The sequence below is a fragment of the Ranitomeya imitator genome, chromosome 1 (genome assembly GCF_032444005.1).
Source record: "Ranitomeya imitator isolate aRanImi1 chromosome 1, aRanImi1.pri, whole genome shotgun sequence".
Taxonomy (NCBI): domain Eukaryota; kingdom Metazoa; phylum Chordata; class Amphibia; order Anura; family Dendrobatidae; genus Ranitomeya; species Ranitomeya imitator.
Genome location: NC_091282.1, coordinates 220,892,473 through 220,916,253, shown reverse-complemented (window position 1 = coordinate 220,916,253; position 23,781 = coordinate 220,892,473). Strand labels below are relative to the sequence as shown.

Sequence of the window (23,781 nt, the reverse complement as noted above, 5' to 3'; positions counted from 1 at the left end):
TGGGTTAATGTTGTTGAGCCAGGTACAGATTGTGCGAGTGGCGCAGGACGTGTCCTGCCCACTCCAAGGATTGCAGGAATCCAGTCTGTACGCATCGACTCCTCCTCTTACACCAGTTCCTCAGATTCCTCTCTGCAGGATCCGTCACAGTCCACCTCCACATGGACCCGTGAACGTTTACCTATGACCGACATGAGCACAGCCGTGGCCAAACGTCAGCAGGCCGTCTTGAAACTAGTTTCATTGGGGCATCGAAGCCACACAGCGCAGGAGCTCTGGAATGCCATCAAGCAGGAGAGCGATGTGTGGTTACTGCCAGCGAATCTCCAGCCAGGCATGGTAGTGTGTGACAATGGCCGAAATCTGGTGGCAGCTTTGGCCCTTGGCAACCTCACTCACATCCCATGTCTGGCACATGTGCTCAATTTGGTTGTGCAGAGTTTTCTGAGGGACTATCTGGATCTTGATGCCCTGCTGCACAAGGTCCGCCTAGAGTGTGCTCACTTGCGGCATTCCAGCTTGGCCAGATCCCGCATTGCTGCTCTGCAGCGCCGATTCCGCCTTCCGGAACACCGTATCATATGTGACCTACCTACCCAGTGGAATTCCACGTTACATATGTTGGAGCGGTTGTGTGAGCAGCAGCAAGCAGTTATGGAGTACCAGCTGCATCAGGCGCAAAGAAGTCGCAGTCAGCGCCGATCAGACTTCACAACCACAGAGTGGGCCACTATGAAGGACGTCTGCCAGGTTTTGCGTCCTTTTGATTATTCCACGCGGATGGCAAGTGCAGATGATGCACTAGTCAGCATGACTGTCCCCCTTATCTGCCTGCTTCAGCAAACTTTGCAAGGGTTAAGGGATGATGTTGTGGAAGAGGTGGAGGATGAGGAGTCACCTTTTCCATCAGCTTCTGGAGAGTCAGCGCCACGTGGTTCCTCACAAAGGGGTACGCAGGGGCCAATTTGTGAGGAGGATGAGGAGGAGTCAATGGAGGAGGAAGAGCTCCGTCCAGAGGAGGGAGCGACACAATTGTCCAGTGGTCAGTGTGTACAGCGAGGGTGGGGTGATGACGAGCGGGCAGAGATCATGTCTCAAGCAGGGGACAGCGTTTCTGGGCCAGTTGGCACTCTGCAGCACATGGTGGATTTCATGCTGCAGTGCCTGAGAAACGACCGCCGCATCGACCACATTCTCAACATGCCTGATTATTGGGTGTTCACCCTCCTCGATCCTCGCTACCGGGACAACGTCCAAAACCTCATCCCTGCGTTGACCCGGGAGCGTAAATTGCGGGAGTACCACGACACACTGGTGAATTCCATCATCTTCTCCTGTCCAACTGAGAGGAGTGCTGCTAGTGCTTTACAAAGCAGCTCAGTGCGTCGAGGCAGTGGGGGAGGCTCTGCCCAAAGAGGGAGCAGAAGCAGTGCCTCTGCCCAAGGCAAGCCCAGTATGGCACAACTCTGGCACACTTTTGTGTGCCCGCCCCAAATGTTTACACCATCACCAGCGGCTCCAGTCAGCAGGAGGCAACGGTTCCGTCAGATGGTGACAGACTACATGGCTTGCCCTCTTACTGTACTCCCAGACGGCTCTTCCCCGTTCAAGTTTTGGGTCTCTAAGCTGGATACATGGCCAGAGCTAAGCCAGTATGCATTGGAGGTGCTGGCTTGCCCTGCGGCTAGTGTCTTATCGGAACGTGTCTTTAGTGCCGCAGGTGGTGTACTAACAGACCATCGCATGCGACTATCCTCCGATAACGTTGACCGGCTTACTTTCCTGAAAATGAACCAGGCCTGGATCTCGCAGGAATTTGCCACTCCTCTGCCTGATTAAGTAATTGGGTGTCATCCAGGTCTCCTGCTGTGTTCATCTTTCTACCACCTGAACTGCTATTCCTGGGCTCCAACACCGCCAGTTGCGGCTCAGAAGTGCAGGCTGCACAGTAAAAACATACAACCCAGTGTTATTGGGTTTCAGTAACGTCAGCTGATCCCCAGCTGTGTAGCTGGCAATGTGTCCTGCGACCGCCACGCTGGCACAACAACCTAAATGTAAGGGAACCTGAACCCCCCCCCCCCGTCGTTTGTTACTGAAAGAGCCATCTTGTGCAGCAGTAATGCTGCACAAGGAAAAGGTAGCTCTTTTTTTTTAGCTCCTTGCACACGCAGAACTTAACACTTATAAAATGTGTTCACTGATACCGTTATACTGTTCCGGAGCTGGGACTTTCCTTCGCAATGTGACGCAGCACAGCCGTCATTCCTACCCCCTTGGTGCCATGCGCTGCCTCCTCAGCGTTGTTTTAAGCTGTCACGGAGCCTGCGCTGTTCTGTTATCCCTTGGGCATGCCCTATTTGCGCTGCCTGTCTTCTGACATAATTTGGTGTCAGGCTGGCTGCGCCTGTGCGGCCGCGCTGCCCGAGATCCCGCCTCGCTGTGTCTTCTGATTGAGTCACACTGCGGGCCTGGGATCCATGGCCATGCGCAGTGCATATCTTCCCCTCGGGCTCTCGCTCATTTCCCTCCGCCTTCTTTAGACTGTGCGCCGTCAGCTGATCCCTAATAGCATGCCACGGCCGTGACACCGCACAGTCTGAAGAAGAGGGAAGGAGGGGAGTGAGAGTCGAGGATATGCACTGTGCATGTCCATGGTTCCAAGGCCCGCAGTGGGATTACGTTGGACGAGACTGCGAGGTGGGATCTGGAGCAGCGTGGACGCACAGGCAGTAACAGCCTGACACCAAATTATGTCAGAAGACAGGCAGCGCTAATTGGGCATGGCCAAGGGCTAACAGAACAGCGCAGGCTCCGTGACAGCTTAAAACAATGCTGAGGAGCCAGCGCACGGCACCAAGGGGATAGGAATGTCAGCTGTGCTGTGTCCCATTACGAAGGAAATTCGCACCTCCGGGACGGTTTAACGGTATAAGGGGACACATTTTTAGTTTTTACTTCGGTGTTTGCAAGGAGCATAATTAAAAGAACCACCTTCTCCTTTTGCATCGTTAGTGCTGCACAAGATGGCTCTTTCAGCTACAAACGTCTTGGGGGGGGGTTAAAGGTTCCCTTTCAACTTGCTCCAATCAGGCTTCGACCTACACTCTGTTCCTCTGCTCCTCCTGCTGTCCCTGGGCTCTAACACCGCCAGTTGGTGCCTGGAAGTGCTGTGTGCACAGTCAACAGTCGCTCCTCTGTTATTGGGGTTCAGTAACGTCAGCTGATCCCCAGCTGTGTGTGCGGCAATACCTCCAATCTGCTCCTCCTGCTGTCCCTGGGCTCTAACACTGCCAGTTGGTGCCTGGAAGTGCTGTGTGCACAGTCAACAGTCGCTCCTCTGTTATTGGGGTTCAGTAACGTCAGCTGATCCCCAGCTGTGTGTGCGGCAATACCTCCAATCTGCTCCTCCTGCTGTCCCTGGGCTCTAACACCGCCAGTTGGTGCCTGGAAGTGCTGTGTGCACAGTCAACAGTCGCTCCTCTGTTATTGGGGTTCAGTAACGTCAGCTGATCCCCAGCTGTGTATCCGGCAAAGTGTCATGCGACCGCCACGCTGGCACAACTAAAATGTAAGGGGACCTGTCCCCCCCCCCTAGGCGTTTGTTACTGAAAGAGCCACCATGTGCAGCACTAATACTGCACAAGGGAAAGGTCGCTCTTGAAATTATGCTCCTTGCAAACGCTAAACTACACACTCATGTAATGTATCCCCTCACACCGTCCAACCGTCCCGGAGGTGGGACTTTCCTTTGTAATGTGACGCAGCACAGCCGTCATTGCTACCCCCTTGGCACCGTGCGCTGCCTCCTTAGCGTTGTTTGATTCCGTCATGGACCCTGCGCTGTTATGTTATCCCTTGGCCATACACAGTTTGCGCTGCCCGTCCTCTGACATCATTTGTTGTCGTCCTGGCTGCGCCTGTGCGTCCACGCTGCCCGAAATCACACCTCGCAGTGTCGTCTAATGTGATCCCACAGTGGGCCTGGTATCCATGGCCATGCGCAGTGCATATACTAGCCTCTCACTCCCCATCTTCACGCTTCTTCAGACTAGGCGGCGTCAGCTGATCCCTAATAGCATGCACAGTCTGAAGAAGCAGGAAGGAGGTGAGTGAGAGGCGATGATATGCACTGCGCATGCCCATGGATCCCTGGCCCGCAGTGGGACTACATTAGATGACACTGCAAGGTTGGATCTAGGGCAGCTTGGACGCACAGGCACTGCCAGCCTGACACCTACATGATGTCAGAAGACGGGCACCGCTAACTGTGCATGGCCAAGGGATAACATTACAGCGCGGGCTCCGTGACAGAACCAAACAACGTTGAGGAGGTGGCACCCGGCACCAAGGGGGTTGGAATGACGGCTGTGCTGTGTCACATTACAAAGGAAAGTCCCACTTCCGGGATGGTTTGACGGTGTGAGGGGACACATTATATGAGTGTGTACTTCAGCGTTTGCAAGGAGCATAATTTTCGGAGCCACCATTTTCCATGTGCAGTATTACTGCTGTACAAGATGGCTCTTTCAGCAACAAATGCCTGGGGGGGGGGTTAAAGGTTCCCTTTCAACTTGCTCCACTGCAGGCTTCGGCCTACACTCTGCTCCTCTTTGATTCCCTGGGTTTCAACACTGTCAGTTGCCACCTGGAAGTGTTGTCTACACAGAAAAAACACTAGGTGATGTGTCAGTGGGGTTCAGCACCGCCAGCTGTTCCCCTGCTGTGTAACTTGCATCGTGTCCAGCACAAGCCACGCTGGCACAACCGACCAAAAGCTGCCACCAGTGCAGGCTTCGGCCTACACATTGCTCCTCTCCTCCTCCTGCTGACCCTGGGCTCTAACACCGCCAGTTTTTGCCCGGACATGCGAGCTGCACAGAGAAAAACACCAGTCAATGTGTCAGTGGGGTTCAGCAACGCCAGCTGTTCCCCTGCTGTGTAGCTTGCAACGTGACCTGCAAACGCCACGCAGGCACATGAACTGAAATTGAAGGGAGCCTGCCCCCCACCCCCAGGTGTTTCTATGTATAACAGCCACCTTGTACAGCAGTACTGCTGCATTTGTACAAGGTGGCTGACTTTTTCTCCTTGCCCACGTGGAACTCAACACGTACAAAATGTGTCTCATTGAGACCATTCCACTGTCCCTGAGGTGTGACTTTCCTTTCTAATAACACGCAGCACCCCCATTGTTAGCGCTGCCCGTCTTCTCACATCATTGGTTGGCTGGCTGTGCCTGTGCGTCCGCCCTGCCCGACACAACGCCCCTCGTTGTCTCATATATTTTGACTGCGAGGGTGTGATTGATGGGCACGAGCAGTGCATATGTTCCCCTGTCTTCACTCCCCTTCTTCTGACTGTGCGGCCTCATGGCCGCGGCATGCGATAAGGGATCAGCTGAGGCCGCCCAGTCTGAAGCAGGTGTAAGGACATGTGTGAGCGGCGGACATATTTACTGCACAAGGCCACGAATCCCAGCACCGCAGTGTGACTTTAGGAAAAGGCACTGTGGGTCTGGGATTTATGGCCATCGTTAACCGCACCGGCCAACATGAAATGAGGTCATGAGACGGCCTGCACTAACAGGGTATTGCCAAGGGATAACACAAGAGCGCAGTTTCCTGTACTGCAAATAACAACGGTAAGGAATCTGCGCCCAGCACCTAGGTGTAAATTTGTACACCTGTGCTGCGTCTCCTTAAAAAGACAAGTCACGCCTCCACTACTGTTTGACAGTATAATGGGCTAAATAGTGTACGTGTTTTATTCAGCGTGTGCAAGGAGCAAAATTAAGAGAGCAACCTTTGACTTGTGCATCATTAATGCAGTTCAAGGTGTGGCTCTTGTACCTTGCAACACCTGAGGGGGGGTTAAAGGTTACCTTTGAAATTGGTTCAACTAGGCTTCGGCCGACACTCTGCTCCTCTCCTCCTCCTGCTGACCCTGGGCTATAACACCGCCAGTTGTAGCCTGGAAGTGCTAGCTGCACAGAGAAAAACACCAGCCAATGTGTTAGTGGGGTTCAGCACCGCCAGCTGTTCCCCTGCTGTGTAGCCGACATCGTGTCCAGCACAAGCCACGCTGGCAAGACAAAACAAAAGCTGCCACCAGTGCAGGCTTCGGCCTACACTCTGCTCCTCTCCTCCTCCTGCTGACCCTGGGCTCAAACACCGCCAGTTTCTGCCCGGACATGCTAGCTGCACAGAGAAAAACACCAGCCAATGTGTTAGTGGGGTTCAGCACCGCCAGCTGTTCCCCTGCTGTGTAGCCGACATCGTGTCCAGCACAAGCCACGCTGGCACAACCGACCAAAAGCTGCCACCAGTGCAGGCTTCGGCCTACACTCTGCTCCTCTCCTCCTCCTGCTGACCCTGGGCTCAAACACCTCCAGTTTCTGCCCGGAAGTGCTAGCTGCACAGAGAAAAACACCAGCCAATGTGTCAGTGGGGTTCAGCACCGCCAGCTGTTCCCCTGCTGTGTAGCCGGCAACGTGACCTGCAAACGCCACGCAGGCACATGAACTGAAATTAAAGGGAACCTGGCCCCACCCCCCCAGGTGTTTCTATGTATAACAGCCACCTTGTACAGCAGTACTGCTGCATTTGTACAAGGTAGCTGACTTTTTCTCCTTGCCCACGTGGAACTCAACACGTACAAAATGTGTCTCATTAGAGACCATTCCACTGTCCCTGAGGTGTGACTTTCCTTTCTAATGACACGCAGCACCCCCATTGTTAGCGCTGCCCGTCTTCTGACATCATTGGTTGGCTGGCTGTGCCTGTGCATCCGCCCTGCCCGACACAACGCCCCTCGTTGTCTCATATATTTTGACTGCGAGGGTGTGATTGATGGGCACGAGCAGTGCATATCTTCGCCTGTCTTAACTCATCTCCTTCCGCCTTCTTCAGACTGTGCAGCCTCATGGCCGCGGCATGCGAGAAGGGATCAGCAGAGGCCGCCCAGTCTGAAGCAGGTGTAAGGACGTGTGTGAGCGGCCAAAATATTTACTGCTCAAGGCCACGAATCCCAGCACCGCAGTGTGACTTTATGAAAAGGCACTGTGGGTCTGGGATTTATGGCCATCGTTAACCGCACCGGCCAACATGAAATGAGGTCATAAGACGGGCAGCTCTAACAGGGCATTGCCAAGGGATAACACAAGAGCGCAGACTCCTGTACAGCAAATAACAACGCTCAGGAAGCTGCGCCAAGCACCAAGGCGTTATTTGGGACACCTGTGCTGCGTCTCCTTAAAAAGCCAAGTCACGCATCCACTACAGTTTGACTGTAGAATGGGCTAAATTGTGTACGTCTTTCATTCAGCGTGTGCAAGTAGACAAATTAATAGAGCAACCTTTCACTTGTGCAGCATTAATACTGCACAAGGTGTGTCTCTTGTAGTTTGTAACACCTGAGGGGGGGTTAAAGGTTTCCTTTGAAATTGGTTCAACTAGGCTTCGGCCTACACTCTGCTCCTCTCCTCCTCCTCCTGCTTCACCATGGGCTCTAACATCGCAAGTTTTTGCCCGCAAGTGCTAGCTGCACAGAGAAAAACACCCGCCATTGTGTTAGTGGGGTTCAGCAACGCCAGCTGTTCCCACACTGTGTAGCCGGCAAAGTGTCCTGCAAACGCAACGTTGACACAAAGCTGCCTCCAGTGCAGGCTTCGGCCTACACTCTGCTCCCCCTGCTTACCCTTTGCTCCAGCACCGCTAGTTGGGGCTCTAGGAAGACAATCTTTAATAGGCAACGCATCTGGGTTCCAGCACCGCCAGCTGGTTCTCGGCAGTGTTCTTGTCACAGGTACTCCCTCGTGCCAAGCCTGGTTTCAGCACCGTCAGCTGTTTCCGGGTTGTGTCAAGCTCACTGAGACGCCTATGCTTGCCCCGTCGTGTTGCGGTCGGGTTAGCCAACTCCAGGGTGCCTCCAGTTTAGGAGCTTCCTATGTGGGCTGCGTGAACTGGTAGTCAAGGCTGGTTCTTTAGTGCCAGTAGGCCCAGCTCCCCCTGTAGGACTGTTGGGGTTCGGTAACTGCGGCTGCCTCGCGGCCTAGCTGTTCTCTCCTCTCCTGTGGACCTTCGGGTCCACCACCTGGTTCCAGCACCGTCAGCTGGTTCCAGGCCGAGCCTTTGGCTTAGGTGCCTCCTCCTGGGTATCCGAGTTCCGCCAACGTCAGGCGGTCCTTGGTAGTGCTTTTAAGCGCGGGCACCTACAGCTTAGTAACCGGGTTCCAGCACCGCCAGCTGGTCCTCGGTCGTGCCATTGGCTCTTGCACACTGGGGCAACGCATCTGGGTTCCAGCAACGCCAGCTGGTTCTCGGCAGTGTTTTTGACACAGGTACTCCCTCGTGCCAAGCCTGGTTTCAGCACCGTCAGCTGTTTCCGGGTTGTGTCAAGCTCACTGAGACGCCTATGCTTGCCCCGTCGTGGTGCTGTCGGGTTAGCCAACTCCAGGGTGCCTCCAGTTTAGGAGCTTCCTATGTGGGCTGCGTGAACTGGTAGTCAAGGCTGGTTCTGTAGTGCCAGTAGGCCCAGCTCCCCCTGTAGGACTGTTGGGGTTCGGTAACTGCGGCTGCCTCGCGGCCTAGCTGTTCTCTCCTCTCCTGTGGACCTTCGGGTCCACCACCTGGTTCCAGCACCGTCAGCTGGTTCCAGGCCGAGCCTTTGGCTTAGGTGCCTCCTCCTGGGTATCCGAGTTCCGCCAACGTCAGGCGGTCCTTGGTAGTGCTTTTAAGCGCGGGCACCTACAGCTTAGTAACCGGGTTCCAGCACCGCCAGCTGGTCCTCGGTGCCATTGGCTCTTGCACACTGGGGCAACGCATCTGGGTTCCAGCACCGCCAGCTGGTTCTCGGCAGTGTTCTTGTCACAGGTACTCCCTCGTGCCAAGCCTGGTTTCAGCACCGTCAGCTGTTTCCGGGTTGTGTCAAGCTCACTGAGACGCCTATGCTTGCCCCGTCGTGGTGCTGTCGGGTTAGCCAACTCCAGGGTGCCTCCAGTTTAGGAGCTTCCTATGTGGGCTGCGTGAACTGGTAGTCAAGGCTGGTTCTGTAGTGCCAGTAGGCCCAGCTCCCCCTGTAGGACTGTTGGGGTTCGGTAACTGCGGCTGCCTCGCGGCCTAGCTGTTCTCTCCTCTCCTGTGGACCTTCGGGTCCACCACCTGGTTCCAGCACCGTCAGCTGGTTCCAGGCCGAGCCTTTGGCTTAGGTGCCTCCTCCTGGGTATCCGAGTTCCGCCAACGCCAGGCGGTCCTTGGTAGTGCTTTTAAGCGCGGGCACCTACAGCTTAGTAACCGGGTTCCAGCACCGCCAGCTGGTCCTCGGTGCCATTGGCTCTTGCACACTGGGGCAACGCATCTGGGTTCCAGCACCGCCAGCTGGTTCTCGGCAGTGTTCTTGTCACAGGTACTCCCTCGTGCCAAGCCTGGTTTCAGCACCGTCAGCTGTTTCCGGGTTGTGTCAAGCTCACTGAGACGCCTATGCTTGCCCCGTCGTGTTGCGGTCGGGTTAGCCAACTCCAGGGTGCCTCCAGTTTTGGAGCTTCCTATGTGGGCTGCGTGAACTGGTAGTCAAGGCTGGTTCTGTAGTGCCAGTAGGCCCAGCTCCCCCTGTAGGACTGTTGGGGTTCGGTAACTGCGGCTGCCTCGCGGCCTAGCTGTTCTCTCCTCTCCTGTGGACCTTCGGGTCCACCACCTGGTTCCAGCACCGTCAGCTGGTTCCAGGCCGAGCCTTTGGCTTAGGTGCCTCCTCCTGGGTATCCGAGTTCCGCCAACGTCAGGCGGTCCTTGGTAGTGCTTTTAAGCGCGGGCACCTACAGCTTAGTAACCGGGTTCCAGCACCGCCAGCTGGTCCTCGGTCGTGCCATTGGCTCTTGCACACTGGGGCAACGCATCTGGGTTCCAGCAACGCCAGCTGGTTCTCGGCAGTGTTTTTGACACAGGTACTCCCTCATGCCAAGCCTGGTTTCAGCACCGTCAGCTGTTTCCGGGTTGTGTCAAGCTCACTGAGACGCCTATGCTTGCCCCGTCGTGGTGCTGTCGGGTTAGCCAACTCCAGGGTGCCTCCAGTTTAGGAGCTTCCTATGTGGGCTGCGTGAACTGGTAGTCAAGGCTGGTTCTGTAGTGCCAGTAGGCCCAGCTCCCCCTGTAGGACTGTTGGGGTTCGGTAACTGCGGCTGCCTCGCGGCCTAGCTGTTCTCTCCTCTCCTGTGGACCTTCGGGTCCACCACCTGGTTCCAGCACCGTCAGCTGGTTCCAGGCCGAGCCTTTGGCTTAGGTGCCTCCTCCTGGGTATCCGAGTTCCGCCAACGTCAGGCGGTCCTTGGTAGTGCTTTTAAGCGCGGGCACCTACAGCTTAGTAACCGGGTTCCAGCACCGCCAGCTGGTCCTCGGTCGTGCCATTGGCTCTTGCACACTGGGGCAACGCATCTGGGTTCCAGCAACGCCAGCTGGTTCTCGGCAGTGTTTTTGACACAGGTACTCCCTCGTGCCAAGCCTGGTTTCAGCACCGTCAGCTGTTTCCGGGTTGTGTCAAGCTCACTGAGACGCCTATGCTTGCCCCGTCGTGGTGCTGTCGGGTTAGCCAACTCCAGGGTGCCTCCAGTTTAGGAGCTTCCTATCTGGGCTGCGTGAACTGGTAGTCAAGGCTGGTTCTGTAGTGCCAGTAGGCCCAGCTCCCCCTGTAGGACTGTTGGGGTTCGGTAACTGCGGCTGCCTCGCGGCCTAGCTGTTCTCTCCTCTCTTGTGGACCTTCGGGTCCACCACCTGGTTCCAGCACCGTCAGCTGGTTCCAGGCCGAGCCTTTGGCTTAGGTGCCTCCTCCTGGGTATCCGAGTTCCGCCAACGCCAGGCGGTCCTTGGTAGTGCTTTTAAGCGCGGGCACCTACAGCTTAGTAACCGGGTTCCAGCACCGCCAGCTGGTCCTCGGTGCCATTGGCTCTTGCACACTGGGGCAACGCATCTGGGTTCCAGCACCGCCAGCTGGTTCTCGGCAGTGTTCTTGTCACAGGTACTCCCTCGTGCCAAGCCTGGTTTCAGCACCGTCAGCTGTTTCCGGGTTGTGTCAAGCTCACTGAGACGCCTATGCTTGCCCCGTCGTGGTGCTGTCGGGTTAGCCAACTCCAGGGTGCCTCCAGTTTAGGAGCTTCCTATGTGGGCTGCGTGAACTGGTAGTCAAGGCTGGTTCTGTAGTGCCAGTAGGCCCAGCTCCCCCTGTAGGACTGTTGGGGTTCGGTAACTGCGGCTGCCTCGCGGCCTAGCTGTTCTCTCCTCTCCTGTGGACCTTCGGGTCCACCACCTGGTTCCAGCACCGTCAGCTGGTTCCAGACCGAGCCTTTGGCTTAGGTGCCTCCTCCTGGGTATCCGAGTTCCGCCAACGCCAGGCGGTCCTTGGTAGTGCTTTTAAGCGCGGGCACCTACAGCTTAGTAACCGGGTTCCAGCACCGCCAGCTGGTCCTCGGTGCCATTGGCTCTTGCACACTGGGGCAACGCATCTGGGTTCCAGCACCGCCAGCTGGTTCTCGGCAGTGTTCTTGTCACAGGTACTCCCTCGTGCCAAGCCTGGTTTCAGCACCGTCAGCTGTTTCCGGGTTGTGTCAAGCTCACTGAGACGCCTATGCTTGCCCTGTCGTGTTGCGGTCGGGTTAGCCAACTCCAGGGTGCCTCCAGTTTTGGAGCTTCCTATGTGGGCTGCGTGAACTGGTAGTCAAGGCTGGTTCTGTAGTGCCAGTAGGCCCCGCTCCCCCTGTAGGACTGTTGGGGTTCGGTAACTGCGGCTGCCTCGCGGCCTAGCTGTTCTCTCCTCTCCTGTGGACCTTCGGGTCCACCACCTGGTTCCAGCACCGTCAGCTGGTTCCAGGCCGAGCCTTTGGCTTAGGTGCCTCCTCCTGGGTATCCGAGTTCCGCCAACGTCAGGCGGTCCTTGGTAGTGCTTTTAAGCGCGGGCACCTACAGCTTAGTAACCGGGTTCCAGCACCGCCAGCTGGTCCTCGGTCGTGCCATTGGCTCTTGCACACTGGGGCAACGCATCTGGGTTCCAGCAACGCCAGCTGGTTCTCGGCAGTGTTTTTGACACAGGTACTCCCTCGTGCCAAGCCTGGTTTCAGCACCGTCAGCTGTTTCCGGGTTGTGTCAAGCTCACTGAGACGCCTATGCTTGCCCCGTCGTGGTGCTGTCGGGTTAGCCAACTCCAGGGTGCCTCCAGTTTAGGAGCTTCCTATGTGGGCTGCGTGAACTGGTAGTCAAGGCTGGTTCTGTAGTGCCAGTAGGCCCAGTTCCCCCTGTAGGACTGTTGGGGTTCGGTAACTGCGGCTGCCTCGCAGCCTAGCTGTTCTCTCCTCTCCTGTGGGCCTTCAGGTCCACCACCTGGTTCCAGCACCGTCAGCTGGTTCTCGGCAGTGTCTTTTGCTCTTGTACCTTCTGCTCCCCATCCTGGTTCCAGTAACGTCAGCTGGTTCCGGGCAGAGCCTTTGGCTTAGGTGCCTCCTTCTGGGTATCCAAGTTCCACCAACGTCAGGTGGTCCTTGGTAGTGCTTTCGGGCACGGGTACCTCCTGCTTAGTAACCGGGTTCCAGTAACGTCAGCTGGTCCTCGGTAGTTCCATTGGCTCTTGGACCTTCGGCTACCCATCCGGGTTCCAGTACCGTCAGCTGGTTCTCGGCAGTGTCTTTTGCTCTTGTACCTTCTGCTCCCCATCCTGGTTCCAGTACCGTCAGCTGGTTCCGGGCAGAGCCTTTGGCTTAGGTGCCTCCTTCTGGGTATCCGAGTTCCGCCAACGTCAGGCGGTCCTTGGTAGTGCTTTGTAGCACGGGTACCTCCTGCTTAGTAACCGGGTTCCAGTAACGTCAGCTGGTCCTCGGTAGTTCCATAGGCTCTTGAACCTTCGGGTAGCCATCCGAGTTCCAGTTCCATCAGCTGGTTCTTGGCATTTTCTCAGCCTTCTTGTACCTTCTGCTACATTTCCAAGTTGAAGACCCTAAAGTCGACGACCCGGAAGACCACCCCGATGACGACGACGACGACCCGGAAGACCACCCCGATGACGACGACGACGACGGCGGAGACGACGACGGCGGAGACGACGACGGCGGAGACGACGACGGCTGAGACGACGACGGCGGAGATGACGACACTGGAGACGACGACCCTGGAGACGACGACATGGAAGACCGAGAAGCAGAAGAACAAGAGGCTGCATAACAAAGAGCAGAAGAACATTAAGCATAAGACTTAATATCAGAGCAAAAGATATTATCTAAATTATATGCAGAAGAAGACTAAGCAGTGTATGGGGGTGAGTCCGTTCCTCCTCGTGGTGCCCCTGGATAAAGCCTGATGCTGCAGGCCAAACTGAACGCGGACAAATGTAACTTTTGTGACTGGCAGAACGGAAGGTGTAATCTTCCAACTTTTATAGATAACAACTACGGGAATGCCTGTCACAAATGAGAATATGATGAAGAAGTAGAATAGGAAGAATAATAATAGTTGAATAAAATGAAGAAGTAGAATAGGAAGAATAATAATAGTTGAATAAAATGAATATGAAGAATGTAATAAAAAAAAATAGGTAGAAGATGAAGTAGAAGATGAATAAGGTGAAGAAGTTGATGTCAAAGATGCTGATGATGATGAAGATGAAAGTGTGGGAAAAGTAAAAAAAAAAAGGGGAAGGGCGTGGAATAGTTAAACATCAATATCTGACAAAATAAAAAAAAAATTACATAGTCAATATCTTTGTCACTACGAACGTCTTTAAAAAAAAAAAAAAAGGCTATTCTATTTGATTGCGCTAAACCTCTATGACTTTAATGTCTCCGCCACCTCCCCAAATACATCCTGCATTATTCTTTGTTGTTTTCCTTCATGTAGAATGAACCTACAAGGCAAGAAAGGGTTTATTTTAATTCCGATATTTTGGTCCCATTGACTTGCATTGGGATCGGGTATCGGTATCGGCGATATCCGATATTTTTTGAATATCGGCCGATCCTATCCGATACCGATACTTTCCGATATCGGAAGGTATCGCTCAAAACTAATCTCAACCATTCATGGCTCTAAGTGCTGGCCACAGGAAGTCTTTACTGAAGAATTGGTTGAGCAAACTGTGCAAAGCTGTTTCTATTACTAACTACCATAGAACTGGAGTTAACGAATCAGCTTATCACAGAAAGTTGGCTTGTTTTTAGAACTTGGGAGTTTTGTTAAGGATGTTTTTCAGAACTCCCAAGTCTGTGGGAGTTACGGAAACCGTGTAGAGCAGTCGCAACTTCTTATCGTAGACAAAGATATTCCTGTTCCAGGCAATCATAGGAATACCCCTTTAAAAGAAAGAGCTAAAATTATGTTTTAATTTGCACATTTTTGTACAAATATTTGGACATCATCACTATACTCCGGATAATATAGATTGAAGGCCTGGGTCACATTTTCTCTCTACTGATGTGTCACTCAAGTTTATTGACTATTGTACTTGTTTCTTGTTTGGTGTCATGTACTCAAAGGGGTTGACTTATCATATTAAAGGTCTCAAAAGGAGATCATAAAACACATGCTTCAGCTATAGCTGAAATTAATTTACCTGATGCGCCTAAGTGTATAATTCACTTTCTTCCAATTCTCTGATGTTGCCGTTACATAGGTCTGTATTTGGAGGTCAAATGTATTCCCTTTAAATGTAAGGACTGTGGGCCCTGCCCTGGCCGGCAGCAGAACACCCCGAAGTCATTACCAACGTGGAGAGAGTGAGTATACGCTGCACTGTGTAGCCGATTGGTTCACTGTAGGTACAGGACCTTACATGACATCATGGTCATGTGATTGCTCACGTGACTGGCTAAGGAGAATGCGGTGGACCAATTCCTACGCGTTTCGGAATAGATGTATTCCTTCTTCAGTGATGGTCCATAGGAGGACGTCTGTACCTATATCTCCCACGGCGATCACATGACCTCTTTATGTATTAAAGGTGAACAACTCAATTTCGCTATTGAGACCTTTAGGGATTAAAGTGTCCAGTTCACATATCATCTTGCTTTCTTCCCTTGACATTTGCTGGATATAATTACCTTTTCTCCAGCTTCTATGAACTAATTTCAAGCCAGCAATAATGGTGCCTTTAGTTGAACATCCATGATGAGTCAAAAAATATTTTGATAGCGGATGACCTAGGAATTTTTTGTTTATATTCCGTAGATGTTCATTCATTGCTTTTTATCTTCCTACTCCTGCTGATATCAGGGGACATCTCCCCAAACCCCGGTCCACCATCCACCAACCTCAACCCCTACCCTAGCTCACATCGAAACCATAATAATCTTACTAATATTAATTGCGCTCCTTCATCCCCTTCTTTTAATTGTGCCCTTTGGAATCCACGGTCTGTATGCAACAAGCTTCCTTTCCTACACAATTACTTTCTGAAAAACTCTCTGAATCTTCTGGCCCTCATGGAAACCTGGATTCAGGATTCTGACACTGTCTCTCCTGCTGCCATTTCCCATGGTGGCTTACAATTCTCCCATTCCCCGAGACCCACAAACAGACCTGGTGGTGGAGTTGGCATACTCCTGTCCCCACAATGCACCTTCCAGGTAATCCCCCCAGTTCCATTACTCTCATTCCCTTCTTTTGAGGTCCACACCATCAGGCTCTTTCGTCCCCTCTCCCTCAGAGTAGCAGTCATATACTGGCCCCCAGGCTCACCCACCCACTTCCTGGACCATTTCTCTGCCTGGCTGCCGCTCTTCATGTCGTCAGAACTATCAACCCTTATCCTGGGAGACTTCAATATCCCCATTAACATCCCCACTTCCACATCTGCATCCCAGCTTCTATCACTAACCACTTCTCTCGGCCTCTCACAGCTCTCAACCTCTGAAACACACAAAGACGGTAACACCCTGGACCTGGTTTTCGCCCGGCTCTGCGCAATCTCATACTTAGATAACTCACTGCTTCCCCTCTCTGACCACAACATTCTCTCTTTCACACTCACAATTCCTCGCTGATCCCAGCACCCTCCTACATACCATTCAGTCAGAAATCTACAAGCCATTAACCCTCTTACACTTTCAGATTCCTTACACTCATCATTGTCCCCAATCTCTTCTTTTTCCTGTCCTGATCTGGCTGTACATCACCTCAATGACACTCTTAGAAGCACCCTTGACCAAGTAGCTCCCCTCACCCTCAGAACCTCCAAACACAGAGTGAAACAGCCCTGGCTCACATCGCAAACCTGATTTCTCTAGCGATGCTCTAGGTGTGCTGAACGCTTATGGAGGAAAACTCGCACACCAGAAGACTTCATACACTTCAAATTTATGTTAAGGACCTATAATTCTGCCCTTCACCTCCCCAAACAGACCTACTTCACCACCCTGATCTCCTCACTATCCAACAACCCCAAGAAACTTTTTGACACCTTTCACTCCCTCCTCAGGCCAAAAACACAAGCCCCTATCACAGACATTTGTGCTGATGACCTGGCCTCCCACTTTATAGAGAAAATAGACAATATCTGTCAGGAAATCCGGTCCCAACCACTAAGTTCAGTGACTCCCATCCCTCCCCTCATTTCCCCTGGCTCACTCTCCACATTCGATCCCATCACAGAAGAAGAAGTCTCCAAGCTCCTCTCCTCTTCTCGTCCGACTACATGCACTACCGACCCCATTCCCACACATCTCCTCCAGTCTCTCTCTCCAGTCATCACAAGTCACCTAACTACAATCTTTAATCTCTCCCTCCCCTCTGGCATTTTCCCCTCCTCCTTCAAACACTCTATCATTACTCCATTACTAAAGAAACCCACCCTCGACCCATCCTGCACAAACAACTACAGACCGGTCTCCAATCTCCCCTTCATCTCTAAACTCTTGGAGTGCCTAATATACTCCCGACTTACCCGTTACTCTCCACTCACTCCCTCCTAGACCCTTCACAGTCCGGTTTCCGCCCCTACATTCGACAGAAACTGCACTCATCAAAGTGACCAATGACCTTCTGACAGCAAAACGTAACGGTGACCACTCTCTGCTCACTCTTCTCGATCTTTCTGCAGCTTTTGACACTGTTGACAACCCTCTCTTACTCTCTAGGCTCCAGTCACTAGGCATTAAGGACACTGCTCTCTCCTGGTTCTCCTCCTATCTTTCTGACCGCTCCTTCAGTGTTCTGCTCTCTGGCTCCACTTCATCTCCTCTTCCTCTCGCTGTCGGGGTACCTCAGGGCTCAGTCTTGGCCCCCTTCTCTTCTCCCTCTACACAGCCCCAATTGGACAGACCATCAGCAGATTTGGCTTTCAGTACCATCTTTATGCTGATGACACACAACTATACACGTCATCCCCTGACCTTACCCTCACTGTACTACAGAACGCCACTGACTGTCTGTCCGCAGTCCCCAACATCATGTCTGCTCTCTATCTGAAACTCAACCTTTCCAAAACTGAACTTCTGCTTCCACCATCTACTAACCTCCCTAAATCTGACATTTCCCTCTCTGTGGGTGGCACCATAATAACACCCCGGCAGCAGGCGCGCTGTCTGGGTGTTATGTTTGACTCCGATCTCTCCTTCACCTCCCATATACAATCTCTTGCCCGCTCGTGCCGCTTACACCTAAAGAACATCTCTAGAATCTGCCCTTTTCTCACCATGGAGACAACTAAATCCCTCACTGTCGCCCTGATCCACTCCCGCCTGGACTACTGCAATGCTCTATTAATTGGCCTCCCCCTCACTCGACTTTCCCCTCTCCAGTCCATCCTTAATGCAGCAGCCAGGGTCGTCCATCTGGCTAATCGTTACTCGGACGCGTCCGCTCTTCGCCAGTCATTACACTGGCTGCCCATTCATTAAAGGATACAATTCAAAGTACTTGTTCACACCCACAAAGCTCTCCACAGTGCGGCACCCCTTTACATCTCCTCCCTCATTTCTGTCTATCGGCCTAACAGACCACTGCACTCTGCAAATGACTTTCGACTAACCTCTGCACTAATCCGTACCTCCCACTCCCGACTCCAAGACTTCTCCCGTGCTGCGCCAATCCTCTGGAATGCTCTACCCCAAGATATTAGGACCATCCACAATTTGCATAGTTTTAGGCGCTCGTTCAAAACACATTTGATCAGAGCGGCCTATCATGTTCACTAATCAAAGTCATTTTATGTTTGTGTGTGTGTGTAGCCCATTCACTATCCCTATCTATTACCCAACCCCTGAAGATGGCTGGACCATCTGTTGTGAATTCTGTGGCTGAATTCACTCCTGTGGTCACAAGTGGTACTGCAGCTTCTGAGCTTCCTCCCTCAGGTGTTCTGGTGAGCTCGTTAACTGCTTCATTACTTAACTCCGCCTGATGCTGCTATCCTTGCTCCTTGTCAATGTTTCAGTGTTGGATCTGAGCTTCTCCTGATTGTTCCTGTGACATGCTGCTCTGTATAGCTAAGTGCTTTTTGCTTTTTTTGTTGCTTTTTTTCTGTCCAGCTTGTCTTTTGTTTTGCTGGAAGCTCTGAGACGCAAAGGGTGTACCGCCGTGCCGTTAGTTCGGCACGGTGGGGTTTTTTTGCCCCCTTTGCGTGGTTTTGCTTAGGGGTTTTTTGTAGACTGCAAAGTTCGCTTTACTGTCCTCGCTCTGTCCTAGAATATCGGGCCCCACTTTGCTGAATCTATTTCATCCCTACGTTTTGTCTTTTCATCTTACTCACAGTCATTATATGTGGGGGGCTGCCTTTTCCTTTGGGGAATTTCTCTGGGGCAAGTCAGGCCTATTTTTCTATCTTCAGGCTAGCTAGTTTCTTAGGCTGTGCCGAGTTGCCTAGGTAGTTGTTAGGCGCAATCCACAGCCGCTTTTAGTTGTGTTTAGGATAGGATCAGGTGTGCAGTCTACAGAGATTCCACGTCTCAGAGCTCGTTCTTGTATTTTTGGGTATTTGTCAGATCACTGTGTGCGCTCTGATCGCTAAGCACACTGTGTTTCTGGATTGCCTTCATAACACCTGTCATTAGCAAACATAACAGTACAAGGAGCCTAACTAATGATTCTCAATAGAGGGAAAGAAAAAGTTCTGACATCATTTTTTTTTTTTTTTCTGCTCTGTGTTCACTTTTTTTTTCCCCTAGACATTTGGGTGATTCTGGACACAGGTGTGGACATGGATATTCAGGGTCTGTGCTCTTCAATGGATAATCTCGTTATAAATGTACAAAAAATTCAAGATACTATTGATCAGAAATCTATGTTAGAACCAAGAATTCCTATTCCTGATTTGTTTTTTGGAGATAGAACTAAGTTTCTAAGTTTCAAAAATAATTGTAAGCTATTTCTGGCCTTGAAACCTCATTCTTCTGTTAATCTTATTCAACAGGTTTTGATTATTATTTCTATTTTGCGTGGCGACCCTCAAGACTGGGCATTTTCTCTTGCGCCAGGAGACCCTGCATTGAGTAGTGTCGATGCGTTTTTCCTGGCGCTCGGATTGCTGTACGATGAGCCTAATTCAGTGGATCAGGCTGAGAAAAATTTGCTGGCTTTGTGCCAGGGTCAGGATGATATAGAAATATATTGTCAGAAATTTAGGAAATGGTCAGTACTCACTCAGTGGAATGAATCTGCGCTGGCAGCTTTGTTCAGAAAGGGTCTCTCTGAGGCTCTTAAGGATGTCATGGTGGGATTTCCTATGCCTGCTGGTTTGAATGAGTCTTTGTCTTTGGCCATTCAGATCAGTCAACGCTTGCGCAAGCGTAAATCTGTGCACCATTTGGCGGTACTGCCTGAGGTTAAACCTGAGCCTATGCAGTGCGATAGGACTATGACTAGAGTTGAACGGCAGGAATACAGATGTCTGAATGGTCTGTGTTTCTACTGTGGTGATTCCACTCATGCTATTTCTGATTGTCCTAAGCGCACTAAGCGGTCCGCTAGGTCTGCCGTCATTGGTACTGTACAGTCCAAATTCCTTCTGTCCATTACTTTGATATGCTCTTTGTCGTCGTTTTCTGTCATGGCGTTTGTGGATTCGGGCGCTGCCCTGAATCTGATGGATTTGGATTATGCTAAACGTTGTGGGTTTTTCTTGGAGCCTTTGCGGTGTCCTATTCCATTGAGAGGAATTGATGCTACACCTTTGGCCAAGAATAAACCTCAATACTGGGCCCAGCTGACCATGTGCATGGCTCCTGCACATCAGGAAGTTATTCGCTTTCTGGTGTTGCATAATCTGCATGATGTGGTCGTGTTGGGGTTGCCATGGCTACAAACCCATAATCCAGTATTGGATTGGAATTCCATGTCGGTATCCAGCTGGGGTTGTCAGGGGGTACATGGTGATGTTCCATTTTTGTCGATTTCGTCATCCACCCCTTCTGAGGTCCCAGAGTTCTTGTCTGATTATCAGGATGTATTTGAAGAGCCCAAGTCCGATGCTCTACCTCCGCATAGGGATTGTGATTGTGCTATCAATTTGATTACTGGTAGTAAATTCCCTAAGGGTCGATTATTTAATTTATCCGTGCCCGAACACGCCGCTATGCACAGTTATGTGAAGGAATCCCTGGAGAAGGGACATATTCGCCCATCGTCATCACCACTGGGAGCAGGGTTCTTCTTTGCAGCCAAGAAGGATGGTTCGCTGAGACCGTGTATTGATTACCGCCTTCTTAATAAGATCACTGTTAAATTTCAGTATCCCTTGCCATTGTTATCTGACTTGTTTGCTCGGATTAAGGGGGCTAGTTGGTTCACTAAGATAGATCTTCGTGGTGCGTATAATCTGGTGAGAATCAGGCAAGGAGATGAATGGAAAACTGCATTCAATACGCCCGAGGGTCATTTTGAGTATCTAGTGATGCCGTTCGGACTTGCCAATGCTCCATCTGTGTTTCAGTCTTTTATGCATGACATCTTCCGTGAGTATCTGGATAAATTCCTGATTGTTTACTTGGATGACATTTTGATCTTCTCAGATGATTGGGAGTCTCATGTGAAGCAGGTCAGAATGGTTTTTCAGGTCCTGCGTGCTAACTCTTTGTTTGTGAAGGGATCAAAGTGTCTCTTCGGTGTGCAGAAAGTTTCATTTTTGGGGTTCATCTTTACCCCTTCTACTATTGAGATGGATCCAGTTAAGGTCCAAGCCATCCAGGATTGGATTCAGCCGACATCTCTGAAAAGTCTGCAAAAGTTCCTGGGCTTTGCTAATTTTTATCGTCGCTTCATCTGTAATTTTTCTAGCATTGCCAAACCATTGACCGATTTGACCAAGAAGGGTGCTGATTTGGTTAATTGGTCTTCTGCTGCTGTGGAAGCTTTTCAGGAGTTGAAGCGTCGTTTTTGTTCTGCCCCTGTGTTGTGTCAGTCAGATGTTTCTCTTCCGTTCCAGGTCGAGGTTGATGCTTCTGAGATTGGAGCAGGGGCGGTTTTGTCACAGAGAGGTTCTGATTGCTCAGTGATGAAACCATGTGCTTTCTTTTCCAGGAAGTTTTCGCCCGCTGAGCGTAATTATGATGTGGGCAATCGAGAGTTGCTGGCCATGAAGTGGGCATTCGAGGAGTGGCGTCATTGGCTTGAAGGAGCTAAGCATCGCGTGGTGGTATTGACTGATCATAAGAACTTGACTTATCTCGAGTCTGCCAAGCGCTTGAATCCTAGACAGGCCCGTTGGTCGTTATTTTTTGCCCGCTTCGACTTTGTGATTTCGTACCTTCCGGGCTCTAAAAATGTGAAGGCGGATGCTCTGTCTAGGAGTTTTGTGCCCGACTCTCCGGGTTTATCTGAGCCAGCGGGTATCCTCAAGGAAGGAGTCATTGTGTCTGCCATCTCCCCTGATTTGCGGCGGGTGCTGCAAAAATTTCAGGCGAATAAACCTGATCGTTGTCCAGCAGAGAAACTGTTCGTCCCTGATAGGTGGACTAATAAACTTATCTCTGAACTTCATTGTTCGGTGTTGGCTGGTCATCCTGGAATCTTTGGTACCAGAGAGTTAGTGGCTAGATCCTTCTGGTGGCCATCTCTGTCACGGGATGTACGTACTTTTGTGCAGTCCTGTGGGATTTGTGCTAGGGCTAAGCCCTGCTGTTCTCGTGCCAGTGGGTTGCTTTTGCCCTTGCCGGTCCCAAAGAGGCCTTGGACACATATTTCGATGGATTTCATTTCTGACCTTCCCGTTTCTCAAAAGATGTCAGTCATTTGGGTGGTCTGTGATCGCTTTTCTAAAATGGTCCATCTGGTGCCCTTGGCTAAATTGCCTTCCTCCTCTGATTTGGTACCTTTGTTCTTTCAGCATGTGGTTCGGTTGCATGGCATTCCTGAGAATATTGTTTCATGTAGTTTATGTTTGCCTCTTTTTTCTTTATTTTGAAATAATTGTGTTCTGGGCAACTTTTCAACTAGTTGTTGTGCCATAGACAGGCAGCTCTGAGAATAGCCTTTATGAGCAAATTTGCTAGTCAGGATTTCTGCTTCTCGGTTAATATGTTGTGTTTTTGAGCAGTTCCTATGAGCCCGAATCAGTTGGCTCCTGGGAACGTTTAATAACCAGCGAGGAAGATGACAACTTTCCAAGGAGATGTAATTATTAACATCTGTAGGTTTATGATAAGTTTTGGTATGGATTTTGCCATTTTCAATACAAATACTAAGGTCTAAAAAATTTATAGATTCAGAACTGGTGGTCCCCGAAATGTTTAAAAAAATACTCATTTTTATTTAAATTAGTAATAAAATCTGACAGTGAGTTGGGGCCACCAGACCAAATAAAAACAATGTCATCTATAAACCGCTGCCCGAGTACCAGGTTTGCACACAGAGATACTTCATCATAGATGGTTTGATGCTCCCATTTTCCCACATATAAATTGGCATAACTTGGAGCGAACCTGGTACCCATGGCGGTACCCCATTGCTGGGAGTAGTAGTGCACCTCATACCGGAAGTAATTATGAGTCAGTATGAACCTCATACATTCTAAAATAAAGGAAACTTGTTCCTCAGGTAATGTTTCCTGTTCATCTAGAAATAATTTTGCTGCTTCACAACCTTTGTCATGTTGTATAACTGTATATAGTGAGGTGATGTCCAACTTACCTATAAAATAATGTTCTTTCCATTCAATTTTCTCCAAGATTCTGAGAATATGTGTGCTGTCTTTCAAATATGATGGAAGCTTAGGGATCAATTTCTGTAAGTGACAATTTACATATTTTGACATGTTTGCTGTAAGGCAACCCACCCCAGATATGATGGGTCTTCCGGGCGGGTTTATTGGACATTTATGAATTTTGGGGAGATAGTATTCGTTTTTATTCAAAAAATTTATAAAAATATTTTAAAAGAAAAGTTCCAGGGGTCCAAATACTTTCGCAAGGCACTGTATAGAGATCTCGACTGGAAATGCTAATGTTATGGATCCACACAAAATTCATTGAAGCTGCAGAGTTTATGTGTAGATGTTTACTGACAGCGTCTGACATTTAGAAAAAGCAAACAACTGACAGCACTCGCAGTCCTGGGGCGCCCATACACATCCAGGGAACCGTCCCGGATATAGTAAACCAAAAGAAGTAGAATGAACAGCGCTCCATCCGGGTGTAGAAATCTTGAAAAAGTAGTTTTCGCCCGCTGAGCGTAATTATGATGTGGGCAATCGAGAGTTGCTGGCCATGAAGTGGGCATTCGAGGAGTGGCGTCATTGGCTTGAAGGAGCTAAGCATCGCGTGGTGGTATTGACTGATCATAAGAACTTGACTTATCTCGAGTCTGCCAAGCGCTTGAATCCTAG

General features: G+C 50.9%; 1 protein-coding gene across 1 annotated transcript in view; it reads right to left on the bottom strand.

The window, feature by feature from the left end:
* ADAMTS19 (ADAM metallopeptidase with thrombospondin type 1 motif 19) overlaps positions 1-23,781 on the bottom strand; it is a 561,705-nt gene that overhangs the window by 334,517 nt on the left and 203,407 nt on the right. The gene's annotated exons all lie outside the window — the stretch shown is intronic.